Genomic DNA, 24,405 nt, shown 5'->3' with positions numbered 1-24,405 from the left:
TAGAGCTTTTCCGATATTAGTATGAGTGTAGCTTGAGTGATAGTGAGCTTTTCAGTGTTAGTATAGTGTGTGGTGATAGTAGAGCTTTTCCAGTGTTAGTATAGTGTGTGAGGTGATAGGTAGAGCTTTTCAGTGTTAGTATAGTGTGTGTGAGTAGAGCCTTTGATTGTGGTGATAGTAAGAGCTTTTCAGTGTTAGTATAGTGTGTAGTCTAGTCTACCAGTAGGTGTGTGTGGTGATAGTGAGAGCTTTTCAGTGTTACAATTATAGTGTGTAGATCTACCATGTTAGTAGGTGTGGTGATAGTAAGGAGATTTTCAGTGTGTAGTATATGTTTGTATAGTGACTAGAGCTTTTCAGTGTTAGTATAGTGTGTAGTGGTAGTAGAGCTTTTCAGTGTTAGTATAGTGTGTGGTGATGGTGGAAGCTTTTTCAGTGTTAGTATAGTGTGTGGTAGTGATTAGAAGCTTTTCAGTGTTAGTATGGAGTGTGTGGTGATAGTAGAGGCTTTTTCAGTGTTAGTATAGATTGTCTAGGTGATAGTAGAGCTTTTCAGTGTTAGTAATATAGTGTGTGAAAGTGTTGATAGTACAAGCTTTTCAGTGTTAATATAGTGTGTTGGTGATAGTAGAGCTTTTCGGTGTTAGTATAGTGTGTTGGTATTAGTAGAGCTTTTCAGTGTTAGTATAGTGAGTGTCTGGTGATAGTAGAGCTTTTCGTGATCATTGTTATGGTGTGCTTGAAGTCTACCATGAGTGTGGCTGGTGATGGTAGAGCTTTTCAGTTATTTAGTATAGTGTGTGAGTCTACCATGGGTGGTGTAGAGATGGTAAGAGCTTTTCAGTGTGTGTATAGCTTTATAGTGGGTGAAATTCTACCATAGAGGTGTGGTGATAGTAGAGGCTTTTCGGTGTTACTATAGTCGTGGTCTACCAGCAGAATTGATGGTATTGTAGAGCTTTTCAGTGTTAGTATAGTGTGTAGTTTACCAGCATAGGGTGTGTGGTGATAGTAGAGCTTTCTAATTATGTTAGTATGGTGTGTAGTCTACCATAGTGTGTGGCTTCCATATCATCTGTAGTCTCAAGTCCACGCGATACAGTATTGAAGCTATCTATGTTAACCCGCGTTTACCAGTGTAATTGTCTGGTAGTATGCCATTGCACCATATTAAAGTGTAAATAGTGGTGTATTACACACATGTTTTTTGCGTGTGAAATATGTTTAGACCACTTGTTATAGTGTAAATATCTGTGTAGATCACATGTTGCATGGTGTAAATATCTGTGGTAGACCACATGTTATGAATTATGTGTATAGATCAGTCTTAGCCCACATGTTACATAGAAGTGTAAAATATGCTGTAGCCAGACCATGTTATAGTTAGTAAATATCAGTGTAGCCCACGTGTTTATAGTGTAAATATCTGTGTAGACCACATGTTATAGTGTAAATATCAGTGTATACCATGAGCTTTTATTGTAAATATCTGTTTAGACCACTTGTTATGAGTGTAAATATCTATGTAGATACATGTCATAGTGTAAATGTCTGTGTTTTACCATTTGTTATAGTGTAAATATCTGTTTAGACTACTTGTTATGGTGTAAATATCTGTTTAGATGACTTGATATATAGTGTAAAATATCTGTGTAGACTATGTATAGTGCGTGATAAATATCTGTGTAGACCATTTCTTATAGTGTAGATATTTGTTGTAGACCACTTGTTATAGTGTAAATATCTGTGTAGACTAAATATCTGTTGTAGTGTAAATATCTGTGTATACCAGGATATATAGTGTAAATATCAGTGTAGACCATGTGCTATAGTGTAAATATCAGTGTGTACCACATGTTTTGTGTAAATATCAGTGTAGATCATTTGATATAGTGTAAATATCTGTGTAGACTGTACACTATATTTTTTAAAAGAGAATCCCTTCTCATGTCTTTTGCTTATTAAGTATTATTGTTGTTGTTTTTCAGTCATGAGCACTAACAGCACAGAAAGCAGAGCTAGAAACCGTGAGTTTTTTTTAGGGCACTCAGTCATTGAAATTTGACAATCAGGTGGGTAAAGTCAAAAGTATTTTTGTACAGCTCTTCATAGTGTTATTTTTATCACTGAGGTTTTGTTATTGTTTTGGTTGAGATATGAATGTATTATACAGTGGTGTATTTATTTTGCTATTGGTATGTATTACATGGAGAAGTGAGTTCAGCCTAGGTTCACCATCTATAGTATCTTGTTTGCATAGCAGGTATCAAAAAATGTATGTCATGTTTGCAGCATCTGAGAGATTGACCAGACTTATGACATTTTGAGGTTTAACAAGCAACAAAAGTATAGCTACTTAAAAGTTAAACTTTTCCTGTGATCCCTTAACCATAGGAAAAGCAATCATGTTGGTAGACTTATGTTCAAAATTGTATAAAACTTCTATTTTATGAATGCATGTAAATAAGTTTGGTATCAATTTATAGATTATAATTCAAATTTTAGTAATTTGCATTAGCTGACTTCTCAATTTAAAAAAAATCTTAAATATTGATTTGTGTGTCATGTGGTATGTTGAATGCATCTTTGGTTCAAATTAGGTGATATTGAAATACATTGTTGTTTATTACAAATTGAAAACTCGAATTACTGATATTGATAATCTAGAATGTAAAATAAGAATCTCCTGTCTTTTTTTTATTCTATGAAATATTATTATATTTAATGAATCAACCAAAGTGGCCACTTCTATTTTTCAAAATACTTGTGTACATAAACCTACTCTACTTTGTGTTGTGTGTATAACCAATCAAAATATCAGAATGTTCCCCTGGTGGTTTTCTCAGCCAGTTTGAAGTGTTTACACAGGAAAACCTTTATTTTCATGGTACAAATAAAACAAAGGTAAGAGATGATGGAGCTCGAAATATTAATTAACTTTCCTTTGCAGTGCTCAAGTTACATGTGCTCCACAGTACCACATGCCATAAAAGTGAAGTAGTCACATTTTGAAAGTGTGCAGCTGGTTTGTAATAGGATGGAGAGCCATCATGGGACAATAATTAACAATCTCAGGTACATTTCCATTGGAATAGATGGCAGCGCCCTTGCAAAAGAATTTCTATGTCTAATAATATTTTGGATTCTATGTCTTTACGTAGTTTGCATTATGAATGCTGCTTTCCACAAACTAATGCTGGATACAGCTGATGATATGGCCTGCTATGTTAGCAATCTTATAGAGCTATGATTCTTCCAAAGTGCTTATATATATATATATATGTATAAAGACTGTTTAGAATACCATGTTATTGTGTTTCTCTTTTACCTCCAGAAGTCAGTGTGCATAAAAGCAACACACTGCTTGGTGAAATATTATGTAGGAAGTGGTTTTGTTGCTAGAAGAAGAAACTTACTATGTACTTTAAACTTATGGTTATGAGTTGTAATAAAAATAAACTTATTATGTACTTTAAACTTATGATTATGAGTTGTAATAAAAATAAACTTACTATGTACTTTAAACTTATGATTATGAGTTGTAATAAAAATAAACTTACTATGTACTTTAAACATATGGTTATGAGTTGTAATAAAAATAAACTTACTATGTACTTTAAACTTATGGTTATGAGTTGTAATAAAAATAAACTTACTCTATACTTTAAACTAATGGTTATGAGTTGTAATAAAAATAAACTTACTATGTACTTTAAACTTATGATTATGAGTTGTAATAAAAATAAACTTACTCTATACTTTAAACTTATGATTATGAGTTGTAATAAAAATAAACTTACTCTATTCTTTAAACTTATGGTTATGAGTTGTAATAAAAATAAACTTACTATGTACTTTAAACTTATGATTATGAGTTGTAATAAAAATAAACTTACTATGTACTTTAAACTAATGGTTATGAGTTGTAATAAAATAAACTTACTATGTAACTTTAAACTTATGGTTATGAGGTTGTAATAAAAAATAAACTTACTATGTACTTTAAACTTATGGTTATGGGTTGTAATAAAAATAACTTACTATGTACTTTAAACTTATGGTTATGAGTTGTAATAAAAATAAACTTACTCTATACTTTAAACTTATGGTTATGAGTTGTAATAAAAATAAACTTACTGTGTACTTTAAACTTATGGTTATGAGTTGTAATAAAAATAAACTTACTATGTACTTTAAACTTATGGTTATGGGTTTTAATAAAAATAAACTTACTCTATACTTTAAACTCACTGTTATGAGTTGTAATAAAAATAAACTTACTATGTACTTTAAACTTATGGTTATGGGTTGTAATAAAAATAAATTTACTATGTACTTTAAACTTATGGTTATGGGTTGTAATAAAAATAAATTTACTCTGTACTTTAAACTTATGGTTATGAGTTGTAATAAAAAGAAACTTACTATGTACTTTAAACTTATGATTATGAGTTGTAATAAAAATAAACTTACTCTATACTTTAAACTTATGATTATGAGTTGTAATAAAAATAAACTTACTCTATTCTTTAAACTTATGGTTATGAGTTGTAATAAAAATAAACTTACTATGTACTTTAAACTTATGATTATGAGTTGTAATAAAATAAACTTACTATGTAACTTTAAACTTATGGTTATGAGTTGTAATAAAAATAAACTTACTATGTACTTTAAACTTATGGTTATGAGTTGTAATAAAATAAACTTACTATGATACTTTAAACTTATGGTTATGGGTTGTAATAAAAATAACTTACTATGTACTTTAAACTTATGGTTATGAGTTGTAATAAAAATAAACTTACTCTATACTTTAAACTTAAGGTTATGAGTTGTAATAAAAATAAACTTACTGTGTACTTTAAACTTATGGTTATGAGTTGTAATAAAAATAAACTTACTATGTACTTTAAACTTATGGTTATGGGTTTTAATAAAAATAAACTTACTCTATACTTTAAACTCACGGTTATGAGTTGTAATAAAAATAAACTTACTATGTACTTTAAACTTATGGTTATGGGTTGTAATAAAAATAAATTTACTATGTACTTTAAACTTATGGTTATGGGTTGTAATAAAAATAAATTTACTCTGTACTTTAAACTTATGGTTATGAGTTGTAATAAAAAGAAATTTACTCTGTAATTACTTTAAACTAATGGCTATGGGTTGTAATAAAAAAAGAAACTTACTCATGTACTTTAAACTTATGGTTATGGGTTTTAATAAAAATAAACTTACTGTGTATAAGGTAATGAATAAGAACAAGAATGTATAAGGTCTTGTTACAATGTAATTTATCTTGTGTAGATTCATCATCTGATGTACAATGAAGAGAACAATAGAGTCACTAAGAATGTATAAGGTCTTTTTACAATGTAATTTATCTTGTGTAGATTCATCATCTGATGTACAATGAAGAGAACAATAGAGTCACTAAGAATGTATAAGGTCTTTTTACAATGTAATTTATCTTGTGTAGATTCATCATCTGATGTACAATTAAGAGAACAATAGAGTCACTAAGAATATATAAGGTCTTGTTACAATGTAATTTATCTTGTGTAGGTTCATCATTTGACGTACGATGAAGAGAACCATACAGTCACCAAGAATGTGTTTTTGCACACAGCAGGAGAAGTGTGGCATATCTCTGCCTCACATAAAAATCCAAATTTGTTTGCAACTTGCTTCAACAAAATATGTAAGCATTGGCCTATGTACATAATATTGTTTGAGAGTGATTTAAGAGTGTTACAAAAATGAGATTCTTTACTGTTTGGGGGGATATTTTGTGCAGAGCTATGTGAAGTCTAGTTGTTCTAGCCATACATAATTTCAAAATAATAGGAGAGGGATGGCAGTTAATAAACACCATCCAGTACCAGCTGGAAAGATAGTCTAATAGAATATTGTGAATTTAAGGTCAATTTTATAATGCACCCATAACTCCAAATTCTGGAATGTGACATATCCACATATTGTTTGGTCTTTGTTATGACATGCTAAACATTAAGCCTTGCTCTGCCTGATTTACTGTTACCCTGAATTCCTGCTTATTCTTATCATTTCCCCTCAGTGTTGATTCCTGTACATGGTGAGGGGACCTCCCAGGGAAGGTTCTGTTCTTTCTGGTTACCTCCTCTGGGATCTAAACATCCACCCACGTGTTTGCTGTGCGTGGCAACCCGTGAAGGGGAGAAGAGGATCCTGGTGGTTGAGGAGTTCAACCCTAACATACCACTTTGGCCTTGAATCTGTGTAGATGGGCGGCTTTTGGGTGGGCCCCTTAGGTCAGTCGGCTGGTCCACTTGGGCTAGAGTCAACCAAGTACTAGTGTTGGAAGTTCTCAACAGGTGTTGTGGATATTGTATCTGATGCTGGTGTTTGCTTACAGTGCTCACGAAACCATGGTGTTGCAGCAATGTCCTTGCATGACAATGCAGTGCATCCCCTTGTAGGGCTTCATGGTGGGTGGGATCAGTGGACACTGAAATATTCCTTTTGTTATGGATACTCCTACGGAAAAATAAAATAAAATAGTGAAAAACAACCAATAAGTAAACGACCACATCTTGAAGATTCTGATCAGCAATCTTCAACATCTGTACCACCAGTTGTACCTCATTTTCTCATCCTACATTCTCTTTCAGAAAAACCGTTATGGCAAATGTCCCCCTTTTTCATTCAGAAGGGACTGGAGGGACTTGCTGGCTCTCCAAAGTTAGTAAAGAAGCTTCGTTCTGGAGGCATATTGGTTGAAACATCCACATCCCAACACAGTGAACTCCTCTTGTTGAGAGGGATTTGAAGAACGTCCCCAAGTCAGAGATTCTTGTTAGTTTTTCCACTCAAGGAGTTTCTGCAGTGAGGAGCATCTCCACTCGCAAAGATGGAGTTACACTGTTGACAAATATCCTCATTTTGACATTTACATCACCACGTGCACCTGCCACCATGAAGGCAGGTTATCTAAATTGCAAGGTATGGCCGTACATTCCAAATCCTTTCCAATGTTACCAATGTCATAGGTTCGGCCACTCAAAGACGTCACGTCGTGGTTCCCTGACATGAGCTCGTTGTGGTGGCAAGGACCACAATACCTATGAGTGTGAAACAGACCCACATTCTGTCAACTGCATTGGTTCTCATCCTTCCTACTTTTGTTCTTGCCCTGAAGGGTTGGAGGAAAAAGAGGTGCAGCATTTGAAAATGATTCATAACATTAGTTATTTTGAGGCTCAGAAATTGCTGTCCACCACTTCATCTCGGACATATGCTGCAGCACTTCGTTCCACCACTACAGTGGGAGTGCAGACAGATCTCTCTGTGCCTCCAAGAGAGTCATTCTCAAAACAAATGAAAAGCCTTTTGACCTCCATGGTCAAAAAAGTTGATGATTCAACTTCTACACCCATCTCTGTTCCTCCCATACATTTCAACAAACCCCATGATCCATATCCTTTGGTTCCAGGTACAGGCATTTCTTCAGATACATCTTTTTCTTACACTCCAAGTTGCAAAACAATCATTCATTCACGTCCTCAGTCACTGCAATCCCCTTCCAACAATGAAGACCTGCCCAATCGACCCAGGGCAGGATCCATGGAGGTTGATAGACTTCCCCCAAATAAGGACAGTAAGGAAAAAAGAGGTCATAAACAGAAGGGCTCTCCAGCCAATTGGCTTACACATCATTAAAAATGACCACCTTGATACAATGGAACTGTTGAGGTTTATGTTCTATTCTGGATGATATCAAAACACTGATTGCTTACTACCATCCTGCATGTCTTTCCTTACAAGAAACATTTCTAAAACCTGCCAATACAGTCATGTTTTCTCAGTTTTCTCTGTACAGAAATGACAGGCTGTGTGATGGACGAGTATATGAAGGGGTGGCACTATTGGTTGATCAGCATGTGCCCACCCTGTCTTTGTCACTCAACACACCCTTGGAGGCTGTAGGTAGCCATGCGTGTTTCCTTGGGTCATACCATCACTGTTTGTTCTCTCTACATGTCACCTGGAGAGACATATGGTCAACCAGACCTTGATGCTCTCGTTGAACAGTTGCCATCTCCCTTTCTAATCCTGGGGGACTTTAATGGACATCATCCCCTTTGGGGAAGTGCTGTTATTGATAGGAGGGGTTGCTCTGTAGAGCATATGCTCTCTGATCACAACCTTTCTGTTTTCAATACTGGTTCTTCCAGTTATTTTCATGCACCTGGTCAGTCCTTTTTCACTATTGACCTCTCGGTTTGCTCCTCTTCATTATTCTCCCATTTGTCATGGAGGGTTGACAATAATCCATGAGGCAGTGATCATTTTCCTATACTTTTAAGAGAGACTGGCTGTGGTCGATGCCACTCTACCCGTGTGCCCCAGTGGAAGCTGGATCAGGCAGACTAGTCCACTTTCACTTAAAATACTTGTAGAACTTGATCCTGCCATCGTTTGTCAGCCATCAATAGACGACTGTGTGACAGCAGTAACTGACTGTATTATAGAAGCAGCTGCTCAATGTATTCCTAAAACCTCAACACGTTTTCCACTATATCCTCGTCCATGGTGGGATTCTGCCTGCCACATGGCATGAAAGGGTCAAAAACGGGCCTGGGATACTTTCCACAGATATCCCACACTTTCAAACTACATCGCTATCCAGCAGGCCTGTGCACATGCTAGGTTGGTAAGACGTCAAAGCCAGAATGAATCTTGGATTAAGTTACAACTGGCATATCTTCTACCACCGGTTCCAAGGTCGGTGGGCACTACAATTCTGTCCCCCTCTTGATCTTACTCTCTGATGGCCAAGAAGTAGCTGATGTCCGGAGCATTGCCGATACTCTAGGTGTAAGCTTTTGCCAGGTATCTAGCACTTCTGCTTGTTCCTCCACCTTCTTGGCCATCAAGACTTGGGCAGAGCTTTTACCTCTTTTCTTTTGAACTGACTGTCTCTTTGACTATAATCGTCCCTTTACAATGGTGGAACTGAAAATGGCCCTTCATCGGTCTGGCAATACATCTATTGGACCTGATGATGTACACTATGACATGCTGCGCTATTTCTCTCCTGCTTCTCTTGATACTTTTGTAATTGTGTTTTTAACCAGATCTGGCAGGAAAATGTTTTTCCTAATGCCTGGTGTTAGGCTGTTATCGTACCTTTCTCTGAGCTTGGGAAGGATCCCAAGATTCCTTCAAACTACCATCCAATTGCTTTGACGAGCTGTCTCTGTAAGACCTTAGAGAGGATGGTTAATGCTCGACTTGCTTGGTTCTTCGAATGAAACAACCTCCTCTTGCCCACCCAGTGTGGGTTCCGACGACAGTACTCTACCATGGACCACCTAATATGACTTGAAATGTCAATCAGAGAAGCCTTTCTCAAACAACAACATCTTGTATCAATATTCTTTGACATTGAGAAGGCTTATGACACAACATGGAGGTATGGCATTTTTGAGACCTCCATATGTATGGGTTATGTGGCCATTTGCCAAGTTTTATTAAAAAATTTTTAATGGACAGGAGATTCCAAGTCCCTGTGGGTTCAACACGTTCCCATTCTTTTCTACAGGAACTTGGAGTCCCTCAGGGCTTTGTTTTGAGTGTCACACTTTTCAGTGTAAAGATTAATGACATCACTGAACAACTCCCTCTTATTGTTGCAAGCGGGCTCTATGTTGACGACTTTCACATCTCGTGTTAGTAGTCGAACATGGGATACATTGAACAGCAACTACAAACTGCCCTTGATCGTGTACTGAAGTGGACCACAGCATACAGCTGCCAACGGGATATTCACCCTGATCTTGAACTTCGTATCGGTGAAGTTTTGCTGCCTGTGGTCCCTGAGAACAGGTTCTTGGGCTTATCTTTGACCGTAAGTTGACCTTTATACCACACTTAAAGCAGCTATGGGTCAAATGCACAAGAGCACTGAACATCCTCCGTGTCTTCTCTACCACCAGTTGGGGGGGTGGATCGATGTCCTGTGTTAAAGATATATCGTACTTTTATTCGATCGAAACTCGACTATGGATTACTGGTTTATAGCTCTGCCAGACCCTTGGCCTTAATGATGCTGGACCCCATTTATCATCAAAGACTTCGGCTCTGTATTGGAGCTTTCTGCACCTTCCCAGTTCAGAGCCTATACGTAGAAACTCATGAATTTTTTCTGCACCTTTGCCGTTTGCAACTGTCTTCACAATTTTCTTCGAAACTTCGTTCCTTACCAAAGCATACCACCTGGAGATGTGTTTTCCTTCTTCAGTGGGCCATACGTTTTCAGAACAGATAATCTGCTATTGCTCCTTTTGGCTTTTGCGTGCAGGCAATTAGATGAATTGGGTCTGTCCTTGGATAACATTGCAGAATCCACTGGTCAGCCCATCCCACCATGGCGTATTACAGTCCCCAAATGTGACTTTCTTTAAGTCATCTGAGAAAGGCAGATACTCTCTATTGGAAGTATCGTCTTTTATTTACTGAACATCTTTCGAACAATCTTTTTATTCCAATTTATACGGATTGTTCCAAATCAGATGACTCTGCCATGGTTTGTTGTGGTTTGGTGGTTGCTCGCAGAATCCCCTCTACAGCTTCTGTGTTCACTGCTGAACTGTACACCATATCTCTTGCCCTGGATCATATTGAAGCTGAGAAGTACTCCGACTGCACTATTTATACTGATTCGTTTAGTTCTATACTGGCCTTGGAATCGCTTCACGTTGGTTCACACCCTGTTCTCGCTGATATTCAAAACTGACTGGCCCATTTCTCATTAACATCTACTTCTATCCAGTTTTTCTGGATACCAGGCCACGTTGGTATTCGCGGGAATGAGCTTGCAGACATGGCAGCTAAATCTATCTGCTCTGGCACTATCACTACTGTGTTTATTCCATACATGGACTATGGTCCTGTATTCGAGGCTCGGCTCCATGCCAGCTGGCAGTCGACTTTGAGTGAGGAATGCGACAACAAGCTTTTACAAATAAAACCTTATGTTGGACTTTTGCCATCTAGCTTCCGTAAGTTTCGGAAGGAGGAAGTTGTTCTAACTAGACTACGCATTGGTCACAGTTTTTTAACTCATTGTTTTCTTTTATCTGGAACTGATGTACCAATGTGTAGTATGTGAAACAGTCAGATCACTATAAGCCACATTTTACTTTCTTGCCATCGTTACGACTCTCAACGACAGAACCATTTTAAACATGTTCTGTCCCAAGGTTTGTCCATAACATCAGACAGTGTTATTGGTGACACTGTCCACCTTGGTAAAGATTTTAGTTGTTTAATGGCCATTACACCTTTTTAATTGTGGTTCCCTTTTAAGAGTCACAATCTCTCTAGTTCAATTTGAAATTGGAAAATGGCCATAACATTAAATAACTCGACACTAGGACTGGAAAGGCCAACTTCAGGTGACTAACACTGCTGTTTGAACTACCCGTTAGTTGTCCTGGCGAGGTATTATTACAATTTTGCTGCATGTCTTTTAACACTTTTATTACTTTACCTTTTGATACTGGCCATAATGGCACATAACCCAGAACCAGGACTGGAAAGACCAACTTCAGGTGACTGGTGGTGGTTCTTGTACTTACCTGTTAGTCTTCCTGGTGGGTTATGATCATTACCATTATGCTACAGAAAGTCCTTTACAACTTCTCTTACTGTAGTTTCTTAACATTGTAGACTGGATGTCAACATTGGTTTTATGCTTTTTCTGTTTTTCAATGATGTTTTGTTTTACCTTCATTTCTTTTTATGAATTTTACTGCATTTACTTTATTTTTACTTTTTTACCAGAGGTTTGTTGCAGATAGCCTAGCTGCTCTGTGCCATAAAACACTAAATCAATCAATCAATTCTTATCATTTTTTCACACACTTATTGGGATTAAGTGTCTGAATTTGTTGTAATGTAAACTCATAATTTTTATAAAATGACATACCAGTATGTCTGAGTCTTTTAATGCTAAACATAAAGCTTCTATACTGATGGTTGGCAAAGCACAGAAAGCCCATTGTGCAACTTTATGTTTAACAACATACATATATTTTTATATATTTCTCTTTACTTAGTACAATTCTCTTAACCTTCTTGTTGCAACTTACCAAGTTTATTGTTATGATTTATATATTTTAAATTTCTGGTAAAAATGTTGATTCAGTGTCAAAACTGTCACTTATTGGTGCTGGATATTCAGGTTTATTGTTATCCTTTTTCTAGGTTTGTTAGTGTTGTTTGTGCAGTCAACAATAAACCTGGAACAATATATTCAGTTGTTTTGAACGAATTACCCAAGCTCTTTTGCTCTGTAACTTCACTTTGACCAAAATATAAACTTGAATTTGTTGTTTACCCTAACTTATACAATATTCTTTGTTTCAAAATGAAAAGAAATTTAGAGCAAATACATAAATACATCTGTTAAAAAGTTTATTTATGAAGAAATGTATTTATATTCAGCTCCTCAAGGTAAGTGTGAGATGGACAGCGCCCTCTGGGAAATTCCTACAACATTAGAAGATCATGTAGTGAGTGATGATAGTTCTTCTTATTCTCCTCTCATCGCTGCTAACCACCCTTGATTCTAGTCATCATGGGTCAGAAGTGAAAAGGTAAATCCATAAATAAATATTTTATTTACATAAAATCTCTAGATGCTTAGCCATGCTTCTTTTAAATAAACCTGAAAGCTTTTCCTTTAACTCATGCATGGTGTTTTCAGGTTTACTGATAAGTTTTCAGTGAGAAACATTTTGTTTTTTATAGTGTTCATATGGTAATTTAAAAGTTTATTTTCTATGTATGGATTTTATATTGTTAAAAAGGGAAAATTTACAAATTTCTGTATTTTCAAATCCCAATCGAATCATTTTCATGTTTTATTCTGGAAGAATGTGTTTTAATTCTAATTACATTTTATGTACATTTTCACTATATCCTGATCACATTTCATGAGTTTCATTTGGTAGCTGGATATTTATTTTATTTATCTGCTTTATCATAGTCAAAGTACCCCAGTTTGTCAGTTTAACTGAAGATTCCTGCTTGACCTGTTTTATGTGAACCACAATGATGTCTAATTGCAGTGTTATTTGGCACCCTTGTGAAGGAAATCAGCTTGTGTCTCTTGTGGATAATAAACTTCTCCTATGGGACATCAATGCTAATGGAACAGAAGCTAAAGTAAGTCAACTGATCAATATTGTTGATACTTGGGTTCTTTTGTGTGATATTACTACCAAGGAAACAGAGATTAAAGTAAATTAACTGATAGATATTGTCAGCTTTCTAAAATAAGCTGTGTAATATTAATCTACACAATCTGTTAGAAGTACACAAGATCTAAAATCTAAACAATCTGTTAGAAATACACAAGATCTAAAATCTAAACAATCTGTTAGAAATACACAAGATCTAAAATCTAAACAATCTGTTAGAAATACACAAGATCTAAAATCTTTAATTTTGATTGAATTTTTCATCTCTCCCTTTTTTTTTTTGCATCGATTGTATAGAAATTTTCTTTGGTAGAAAAACAACTTGTGTAGATTTTTTTTTCAAATTTAGTGCACTGATAGATCTTTAAAACCTACACATGTGTATCATGTTTGGTCTAAATATGTGTAATATGGACTGAATTATTCAACAAAAACTGCTCAAATTTGACCACTTTTATGAGTGTAACAATATGGAAAATGTTACATGAGCTATCAGTCTAAAGGTGTTACTACAACTTAATCCTACTTAAAAATGGCCCTTTTTTGTCATTTGTGTTGGAGAGAGCTGGTTTACAGCAGCAAAGGTATAGGGTGAAAGGACGTACAGATATATAAGTATTGGTTAGGCCAAGCAAATTACATTATCAGAGTGTAGCACAAGGTTTTTGAAATTATCATGGAGGTGGATGATTACTATTCATTACCAACTTTTAAGCAGTTTGTGTCTCAATTTTGATTTTATTAGTTTAATCTTATGTTCAGTCCTTTTTTGGCTACACATTTTTTTTGCACCTAAGGTGTTGTTGATTAGATAGAACATGGTCATAGAAACAGATTTTTTAGAAGGTACAACATCAAAGCCATAGAAACAGTTTGTTTAGAAGGTACAACATCAATGTCATAGAAACAGTTTGTTTAGAAGGTACAACATCAATGTCATAGAAACAGTTTGTTTAGAAGGTGCAACATCAAAGTCATAGAAACAGTTTGTTTAGAAGGTACAACATCAAAGTCATAGAAACAGTTTGTTTAGAAGGTACAACATCAATGTCATAGAAACAGTTTGTTTAGAAGGTACAACATTAGTTATAGAAACAGTTTGTTTAGAAGGTACAACATCATACAGTCATAGAAACATAGGAAACATAGAAACAGTTTGTTTAGAAGGTACAACATCAAAGCCATAGAAACAGTTTGTTTAGAAGGTACAACATCAATGTCATAGAAACAGTTTGTTTAGAAGGTGCAACATCAAAGCCATAGAAACAGTTTGTTTAGAAGGTACAACATCAATGTCATAGAAACAGTTTGTTTAGAAGGTGCAACATCAAAGTCATAGAAACAGTTTGTTTAGAAGGTGCAACATCAAAGTCATAGAAACAGTTTGTTTAGAAGGTACAACATCAAAGTCATAGAAACAGTTTGTTTAGAAGGTACAACATCAATGTCATAGAAACAGTTTGTTTAGAAGGTACAACATTAAAGTTATAGAAACAGTTTGTTTAGAAGGTACAACATCATACAGTCATAGAAACAGTTTGTTTAGAAGGTACAACATCAATGTCATAGAAACAGTTTGTTTAGAAGGTACAACATCAAAGTCATAGAAACAGTTTGTTTAGAAGGTACAACATCAAAGTCATAGAAACAGTTTGTTTAGAAGGTACAACATTAAAGTCATAGAAACAGTTTGTTTAGAAGGTGCAACATCAAAGTCATAGAAACAGTTTGTTTAGAAGGTGCAACATCAAAGTCATAGAAACAGTTTGTTTAGAAGGTACAACATCAAAGTCATAGAAACAGTTTGTTTTAGAAGGTACAACATCAAAGTCATAGAAACAGTTTGTTTAGAAGGTGCAACATCAAAGTCATAGAAACAGTTTGTTTAGAAGGTACAACATCAAAGTCATAGAAACAGTTTGTTTAGAAGGTACAACATCAAAGTCATAGAAACAGTTTGTTTAGAAGGTACAACATCAATGTCATAGAAACAGTTTGTTTAGAAGGTACAACATTAAAGTTATAGAAACAGTTTGTTTAGAAGGTACAACATCAATGTCATAGAAACAGTTTGTTTAGAAGGTACAACATCAATGTCATAGAAACAGTTTGTTTAGAAGGTACAACATCAAAGTCATAGAAACAGTTTGTTTAGAAGGTACAACATTAAAGTTATAGAAACAGTTTGTTTAGAAGGTACAACATCAATGTCATAGAAACAGTTTGTTTAGAAGGTGCAACATCAAAGTCATAGAAACAGTTTGTTTAGAAGGTGCAACATCAAAGTCATAGAAACAGTTTGTTTAGAAGGTACAACATCAATGTCATAGAAACAGTTTGTTTAGAAGGTGCAACATCAAAGTCATAGAAACAGTTTGTTTAGAAGGTGCAACATCAAAGTCATAGAAACAGTTTGTTTAGAAGGTGCAACATCAAAGTCATAGAAACAGTTTGTTTAGAAGGTGCAACATCAAAGTCATAGAAACAGTTTGTTTAGAAGGTGCAACATCAAAGTCATAGAAACAGTTTGTTTAGAAGGTACAACATCAATGTCATAGAAACAGTTTGTTTAGAGAAGGTACAACATTAAAGTCATAGAAACAGTTTGTTTAGAAGGTACAACATCAAAGTCATAGAAACAGTTTGTTTAGAAGGTACAACATCAAAGTCATAGAAACAGTTTGTTTAGAAGGTGCAACATCAAAGTCATAGAAACAGTTTGTTTAGAAGGTACAACATCAATGTCATAGAAACAGTTTGTTTAGAAGGTACAACATCAAAGTCATAGAAACAGTTTGTTTAGAAGGTACAACATCAATGTCATAGAAACAGTTTGTTTAGAAGGTACAACATTAAAGTTATAGAAACAGTTTGTTTAGAAGGTACAACATCAATGTCATAGAAACAGTTTGTTTAGAAGGTACAACATCAATGTCATAGAAACAGTTTGTTTAGAAGGTACAACATCAATGTCATAGAAACAGTTTGTTTAGAAGGTACAACATCAAAGTTATAGAAACAGTTTGTTTAGAAGGTACAACATCAATGTCATAGAAACAGTTTGTTTAGAAGGTACAACATCAAAGTCATAGAAACAGTTTGTTTAGAAGGTGCAACATCAAAGTCATAGAAACAGTTTGTTTAGAAGGTACAACATCAATGTCATAGAAACAGTTTGTTTAGAAGGTGCAACATCAAAGTCATAGAAACAGTTTGTTTAGAAGGTGCAACATCAAAGTCATAGAAACAGTTTGTTTAGAAGGTGCAACATCAAAGTCATAGAAACAGTTTGTTTAGAAGGTGCAACATCAAAGTCATAGAAACAGTTTGTTTAGAAGGTGCAACATCAAAGTCATAGAAACAGTTTGTTTAGAAGGTACAACATCAAAGTCATAGAAACAGTTTGTTTAGAAGGTACAACATCAAAGTCATAGAAACAGTTTGTTTAGAAGGTACAACATCAAAGTCATAGAAACAGTTTGTTTAGAAGGTACAACATCAAAGTCATAGAAACAGTTTGTTTAGAAGGTGCAACATCAAAGTCATAGAAACAGTTTGTTTAGAAGGTACAACATCAATGTCATAGAAACAGTTTGTTTAGAAGGTACAACATCAATGTCATAGAAACAGTTTGTTTAGAAGGTACAACATCAATGTCATAGAAACAGTTTGTTTAGAAGGTACAACATCAAAGTCATAGAAACAGTTTGTTTAGAAGGTACAACATCAATGTCATAGAAACAGTTTGTTTAGAAGGTACAACATCAATGTCATAGAAACAGTTTGTTTAGAAGGTACAACATCAATGTCATAGAAACAGTTTGTTTAGAAGGTACAACATCAAATGTCATAGAAACAGTTTGTTTAGAAGGTACAACATCAATGTCATAGAAACAGTTTGTTTAGAAGGTACAACATTAAAGTTATAGAAACAGTTTGTTTAGAAGGTACAACATCAAAGTCATAGAAACAGTTTGTTTAGAAGGTGCAACATCAAAGTCATAGAAACAGTTTGTTTAGAAGGTGCAACATCAAAGTCATAGAAACAGTTTGTTTAGAAGGTACAACATCAAATGTCATAGAAACAGTTTGTTTAGAAGGTACAACATCAAAGTCATAGAAACAGTTTGTTTAGAAGGTACAACATCAATGTCATAGAAACAGTTTGTTTAGAAGGTACAACATCATTGTCATAGAAACAGTTTGTTTAGAAGGTACAACATCAAAGTCATAGAAACAGTTTGTTTAGAAGGTACAACATCAAAGTCATAGAAACAGTTTGTTTAGAAGGTACAACATCAATGTCATAGAAACAGTTTGTTTAGAAGGTACAACATCAAAGTCATAGAAACAGTTTGTTTAGAAGGTACAACATCAATGTCATAGAAACAGTTTGTTTAGAAGGTACAACATCAATGTCATAGAAACAGTTTGTTTAGAAGGTACAACATCAAAGTCATAGAAACAGTTTGTTTAGAAGGTACAACATCAATGTCATAGAAACAGTTTGTTTAGAAGGTACAACATCAAAGTCATAGAAACAGTTTGTTTAGAAGGTACAACATCAAAGTCATAGAAACAGTTTGTTTAGAAGGTACAACATCAATGTCATAGAAACAGTTTGTTTAGAAGGTACAACATCAATGTCATAGAAACAGTTTGTTTAGAAGGTACAACATCAATGTCATAGAAACAGTTTGTTTAGAAGGTACAACATCAATGTCATAGAAACAGTTTGTTTAGAAGGTACAACATTAAAGTCATAGAAACAGTTTGTTTAGAAGGTACAACATCAATGTCATAGAAACAGTTTGTTTAGAAGGTACAACATCAATGTCATAGAAACAGTTTGTTTAGAAGGTACAACATTAAGTTTGTTTAGAAGGTACAACATAGAAACAGTTTGTTTAGAAGGTACAACATCAATGTCATAGAAACAGTTTGTTTAGAAGGTACAACATTAATGTTATAGAAACAGTTTGTTTAGAAGGTACAACATCAATGTCATAGAAACAGTTTGTTTAGAAGGTACAACATCAATTGTCATAGAAACAGTTTGTTTAGAAGGTACAACATCAATGTCATAGAAACAGTTTGTTTAGAAGGTACAACATCAATGTCATAGAAACAGTTTGTTTAGAAGGTACAACATCAATGTCATAGAAACAGTTTGTTTAGAAGGTACAACATCAATGTCATAGAAACAGTTTGTTTAGAAGGTGCAACATCAAAGTCATAGAAACAGTTTGTTTAGAAGGTGCAACATCAAAGTCATAGAAACAGTTTGTTTAGAAGGTACAACATCAAAGTCATAGAAACAGTTTGTTTAGAAGGTACAACATCAATGTCATAGAAACAGTTTGTTTAGAAGGTACAACATCAATGTCATAGAAACAGTTTGTTTAGAAGGTACAACATTAAAGTTATAGAAACAGTTTGTTTAGAAGGTACAACATCAAAGTCATAGAAACAGTTTGTTTAGAAGGTACAACATCAAAGTCATAGAAACAGTTTGTTTAGAAGGTACAACATTAAAGTCATAGAAACAGTTTGTTTAGAAGGTACAACATCAAAGTCATAGAAACAGTTTGTTTAGAAGGTACAACATCAATGTCATAGAAACAGTTTGTTTAGAAGGTGCAACATCAAAGTCATAGAAACAGTTTGTTTAGAAGGTACAACATCAAAGTCATAGAAACAGTTTGTTTAGAAGGTACAACATCAAAGTCATAGAAACAGTTTGTTTAGAAGGTGCAACATCAAAGTCATAGAAACAGTTTGTTTAGAAGGCACAACATCAATGTCATAGAAACAGTTTGTTTAGAAGGTACAACATCAATGTCATACAAACAGTTTGTTTAGAAGGTACAACATCAATGTCATAGAAACAGTTTGTTTAGAAGGTACAACATTAAAGTTATAGAAACAGTTTGTTTAGAAGGTACAACATCAATGTCATAGAAACAGTTTGTTTAGAAGGTACAACATCAATGTCATAGAAACAGTTTGTTTAGAAGGTACAACATCAATGTCATAGAAACAGTTTGTTTAGAAGGTACAACATTAAAGTTATAGAAACAGTTTGTTTAGAAGGTACAACATCAATGTCATAGAAACAGTTTGTTTAGAAGGTGCAACATCAAAGTCATAGAAACAGTTTGTTTAGAAGGTGCAACATCAAAGTCATAGAAACAGTTTGTTTAGAAGGTACAACATCAATGTCATAGAAACAGTTTGTTTAGAAGGTGCAACATCAAAGTCATAGAAACAGTTTGTTTAGAAGGTGCAACATCAAAGTCATAGAAACAGTTTGTTTAGAAGGTGCAACATCAAAGTCATAGAAACAGTTTGTTTAGAAGGTGCAACATCAAAGTCATAGAAACAGTTTGTTTAGAAGGTACAACATCAATGTCATAGAAACAGTTTGTTTAGAAGGTACAACATTAAAGTTATAGAAACAGTTTGTTTAGAAGGTACAACATCAAAGTCATGAAACAGTTTGTTTAGAAGGTACAACATCATACAGTCATAGAAACAGTTTGTTTAGAAGGTACAACATCAATGTCATAGAAACAGTTTGTTTAGAAGGTACAACATCAAAGCCATAGAAACAGTTTGTTTAGAAGGTACAACATCAATGTCATAGAAACAGTTTGTTTAGAAGGTGCAACATCAAAGTCATAGAAACAGTTTGTTTAGAAGGTGCAACATCAAAGTCATAGAAACAGTTTGTTTAGAAGGTACAACATCAATGTCATAGAAACAGTTTGTTTAGAAGGTACAACATCAATGTCATAGAAACAGTTTGTTTAGAAGGTACAACATCAATGTCATAGAAACAGTTTGTTTAGAAGGTACAACATCATTGTCATAGAAACAGTTTGTTTAGAAGGTACAACATTAAAGTTATAGAAACAGTTTGTTTAGAAGGTACAACATTAAAGTTATAGAAACAGTTTGTTTAGAAGGTACAACATCAATGTCATAGAAACAGTTTGTTTAGAAGGTACAACATTAAAATTATGGAAACAGTTTGTTTAGAAGGTACAACATTAAAATTATGGAAACAGTTTGTTTAGAAGGCACAACATCAATGTCATAGAAACAGTTTGTTTAGAAGGTACAACATCAATGTCATAGAAACAGTTTGTTTAGAAGGTACAACATCAATGTCATAGAAACAGTTTGTTTAGAAGGTACAACATCATTGTCATAGAAACAGTTTGTTTAGAAGGTACAACATTAAAGTCATGGAAACAGTTTGTTTAGAAGGTACAACATCAATGTCATAGAAACAGTTTGTTTAGAAGGTACAACATCAATGTCATAGAAACAGTTTGTTTAGAAGGTACAACATCAATGTCGTAGAAACAGTTTGTTTAGAAGGTACAACATCAATGTCATAGAAACAGTTTGTTTAGAAGGTACAACATCAATGTCATAGAAACAGTTTGTTTAGAAGGTACAACATCAATGTCATAGAAACAGTTTGTTTAGAAGGTACAACATCAATGTCATAGAAACAGTTTGTTTAGTCATAGAAACAGGTTCAACATCAATGTCATAGAAACAGTTTGTTTAGAAGGTACAACATTAGAAAAAGTTATAGAAACAGTTTGTTTAGAAGGTACAACATCAAGGTACAACATCATAGAAACAGTTTGTTTAGAAGGTACAACATCAATGTCATAGAAACAGTTTGTTTACAAGGTACAACATCAATGTCATAGAAACAGTTTGTTTAGAAGGTACAACATCAATGTCATAGAAACAGTTTGTTTAGAAGGTACAACATCAATGTCATAGAAACAGTTTGTTTAGAAGGTACAACATCATTGTCATAGAAACAGTTTGTTTAGAAGGTACAACATTAAAGTTATAGAAACAGTTTGTTTAGAAGGTACAACATTAAAGTCATAGAAACAGTTTGTTTAGTAGGTACAACATCATACAGTCATAGAAACAGTTTGTTTAGAAGGTGCAACATCATACAGTCATAGAAACAGTTTGTTTAGTAGGTACAACATCATACATTCATAGAAACACTTTGTTTAGAAGGTGTGATATATATATATATATGTGAGTTTAATTATTTTTACTGTATATTTTGGGATCAAGTTTATTTTTTAAATGTGTCACTGTTTTTCTTTAGATTGTAGCAACAGGTTCTGCTGACATGAAAGGGAAGCCTCAAATAAATGCAGCAAGTTGGAATCCTCACCAGAATTGTAACATTGTAGCAGCTGCTGTTGATACCAGTGTTCGTGGATGGGATCTCATTACCATGCAGTGAGTGTTCAGTTTTCTTTTTTGGATATTTCAGGGACAGTTTCCAGCTCTTATTGTACATTAGTTATGTGTGATCTTAGTTTTGAACTAATCTTTCTTATCCAACAGACAGTCCTGGGTGATTGAGAGTGCTCATGGACAGCTTGTGAGAGAGCTCGACTTTAATCCAAATCGTCAGTATTTTCAGTAACTTGTGGTGATGACTGCCATACGAAATTTTGGGATATTCGCAGTCCTGGTGCACCAGTTCTTGTGCAGTCACATCATTCTCACTGGTAAGTACTGACATTTTTTTCAACAGGTGTGTTTCTAGTTTTTATAATTTCATTTCTAGGAACATAAAGGAAATGAATACCTGAAACTTTCAGAAAGTGGAACTTCATTTTTCAGGAATTGATAATTTTTCAAAAATACTTGGCTTTACGTTTTATTATTTAAATTTTTGTTATCTAAATGTTTTGGTTACTTATAATGAACATTTGTAGATATACCAGAAATAACATACTGGTTTTTACACTATGTGTTGCTTATAGTTTCAATGAAAGGTCCAGTATACAAAGTAAAAGAAATATATATTTTTTAGTACAGCTGCATGGGTTTGTCTGATCAGAAACATGTACCATTTTTTTTTTAACTTGTCTATTTTCTTGTGATGTGAGAAAATAGTTATTGGTACAATTAGAAGATTTTTATTCATAAAGAGTGTTTGTAATTTTAGATATATGACTATATATTTTCAATTGATCAGGTGTTTCATGTGATTTTACACTTACATGATTTATATTGATGAAGAATATCTGTAGTTATGTGCATGACAATATATTTTATTGGTGAGATGGTTCATATGTTGTTGCATGATTTCTACTGATCAGGAAATTTGTAGTTTTTGAATAGTAATATTCAATCCTCTCAAGCACTGACCACTTTTCACACATTTTCTGTTTTTATTTTAGCAACTGAAGCACAAACCTGTTGATCATAAAGCAGTGAGTCATTCACCTTTAGACTGTTCATGTGATGCAATAACCAAAGCATTCTCACAGAGTTTATCATAATTCAAGAATGTGATGGGTGAAGAATTATCAGCTATTACAGTATAGTGGTTGAAACAAGAATTGTTTTACATTAAAAAAGTACAAAATAATGGCTCTGTACTGTCTGAGCCAATTCCACAAACTTGGTAGGGTGATTGAAATTTAATAGCATAAGTTACAAAGTGTGTAAGTGCTCATGAACATACACACATGTATATATATATAATTTCTATTTACTCACAAGTACTTAAATTTTAGTTATGTTTATTAAAGTATAGAACATTAAGTAAAAGATATTAGAAAACAATGATTTCTAGTATTTACGTGTTATGAAATTTACACTTATGCATTGCACTTGCTAAGCCTCACTGTAAGCCTTGTTTGTTTTTATGTGGAAGATGAATACAAGTTAATTTTTGTAGATTTTAAAGATGCATTTTAATAGACCAAAAAAATAATAACTCACAATAGTGATGCATAGTTTTACTTACATGCACTGAAAGTAGAGCTGTGTAATTAAATTTTGAAATCAATTTTATACATCATAATGTGCCCTTTGACCCATTTGAGGGTTGATATGATTTTGACTAAGAATTTAGGGTAAGGGAAGATATGCCTAATATTAATTTATTGTAAAATTCAGTACAAAAATTCCTTGAAAACAGACAGATAATTATTTGATATCATTAAAAGATATATTAACTCTGAGTAAGTTATTTTAATATTTTGCATGTGTTTTTTGAGGTTTGAGGAATTTTTTGCTAATGATAATACAAAATATTAACTGACTTAAAACAAAGTCAACTTCAGTGAACATTCAAGACCAGATTTATTACATCAGTAACTACTAAGTAGCTGAATACCTTTGATATTTCATTTATTCTCTTTAAAACTTCATGGAAAATAATAATGTAGAAGTTAACATTGAGACTTAACACACACATATATCTGTTTCATTTGTTATTACTTTAAATACAACCTTTCTACCATTTCAAATCATGAGTAATCTGATAAAACACAACAATGTGGATGATTTTTATTTAAAAAAAAATTAGGGTTAGAAGTCTTCAGTTGTATTACCTGATGTTATAATACCTTCAAGTGCTATAGCACTTGTGGTAGGCCCAGCACAGGTAGTCCCTTATGTAACTTTGTTCTTAAGAATAAAAACAAAGCTGTGATTTCTAGATAAACAATTTGTTTTGTCAATGATAGAATGAGGGATGATACATTTTCAGAACATCAATATTATTCTTTGATGGTGACATATGTAGGTTGTCCTCTTTGGAACTATGTTTCTGAATGAAAACAAATTAGAATTTTCACACTTATGTGTATCTGTACTCTGGTGAAGATTCGTTTCATAAAGGTGGAATTAATAATGTATGTTTCATGTACATAGCTCCAATTCTTCATAAATTTTCACAGTATTTACATAATCACAACCTATGAATTTATGGAATAATCTTTTATTGCTTCATAGTTTAACTCGTTGTTTCATGACTTGTATAGAATATTTCATGAGTTTCTCTTCATTAGAATATTATCATGTTTTAGTTTTATTCACTCCTTTTCAACATTTTTCTAACCTAATAAAAAAATATGTATGGATGCGAGTTAAGAAGACTATGGATTTTCACCTTTAGTGTATGTTTTTCATTTTATATATTTTTTCTGTGAGTAATATTATTTTGATAAATTCAGTACTATAGCCTTTATTTTCACATTTTGTTCTTTCATTATAATTATTTAGAGGTTCAGTATTAAAACTTTTAATTTAATTTTGTATTCAATTCTGTAATTATTATTTTCTATGTTAAGTATTA

General features: G+C 33.6%; 1 pseudogene; it reads left to right on the top strand.

Annotated features, from left to right (window-relative positions):
• Positions 1–751: 751 nt before the first annotated feature.
• LOC143228419 (EARP-interacting protein homolog) overlaps positions 752–24,405 on the top strand; it is a 28,949-nt pseudogene continuing 5,295 nt past the window's right edge.

Source organism: Tachypleus tridentatus, chromosome 10, assembly GCF_004210375.1.
Source record: "Tachypleus tridentatus isolate NWPU-2018 chromosome 10, ASM421037v1, whole genome shotgun sequence".
In the NCBI taxonomy this organism is placed as follows: Eukaryota; Metazoa; Arthropoda; class Merostomata; order Xiphosura; family Limulidae; genus Tachypleus; species Tachypleus tridentatus.
Note: the sequence above shows the minus strand (reverse complement) of the source record. Positions and strands in the feature narration are given on the sequence as shown.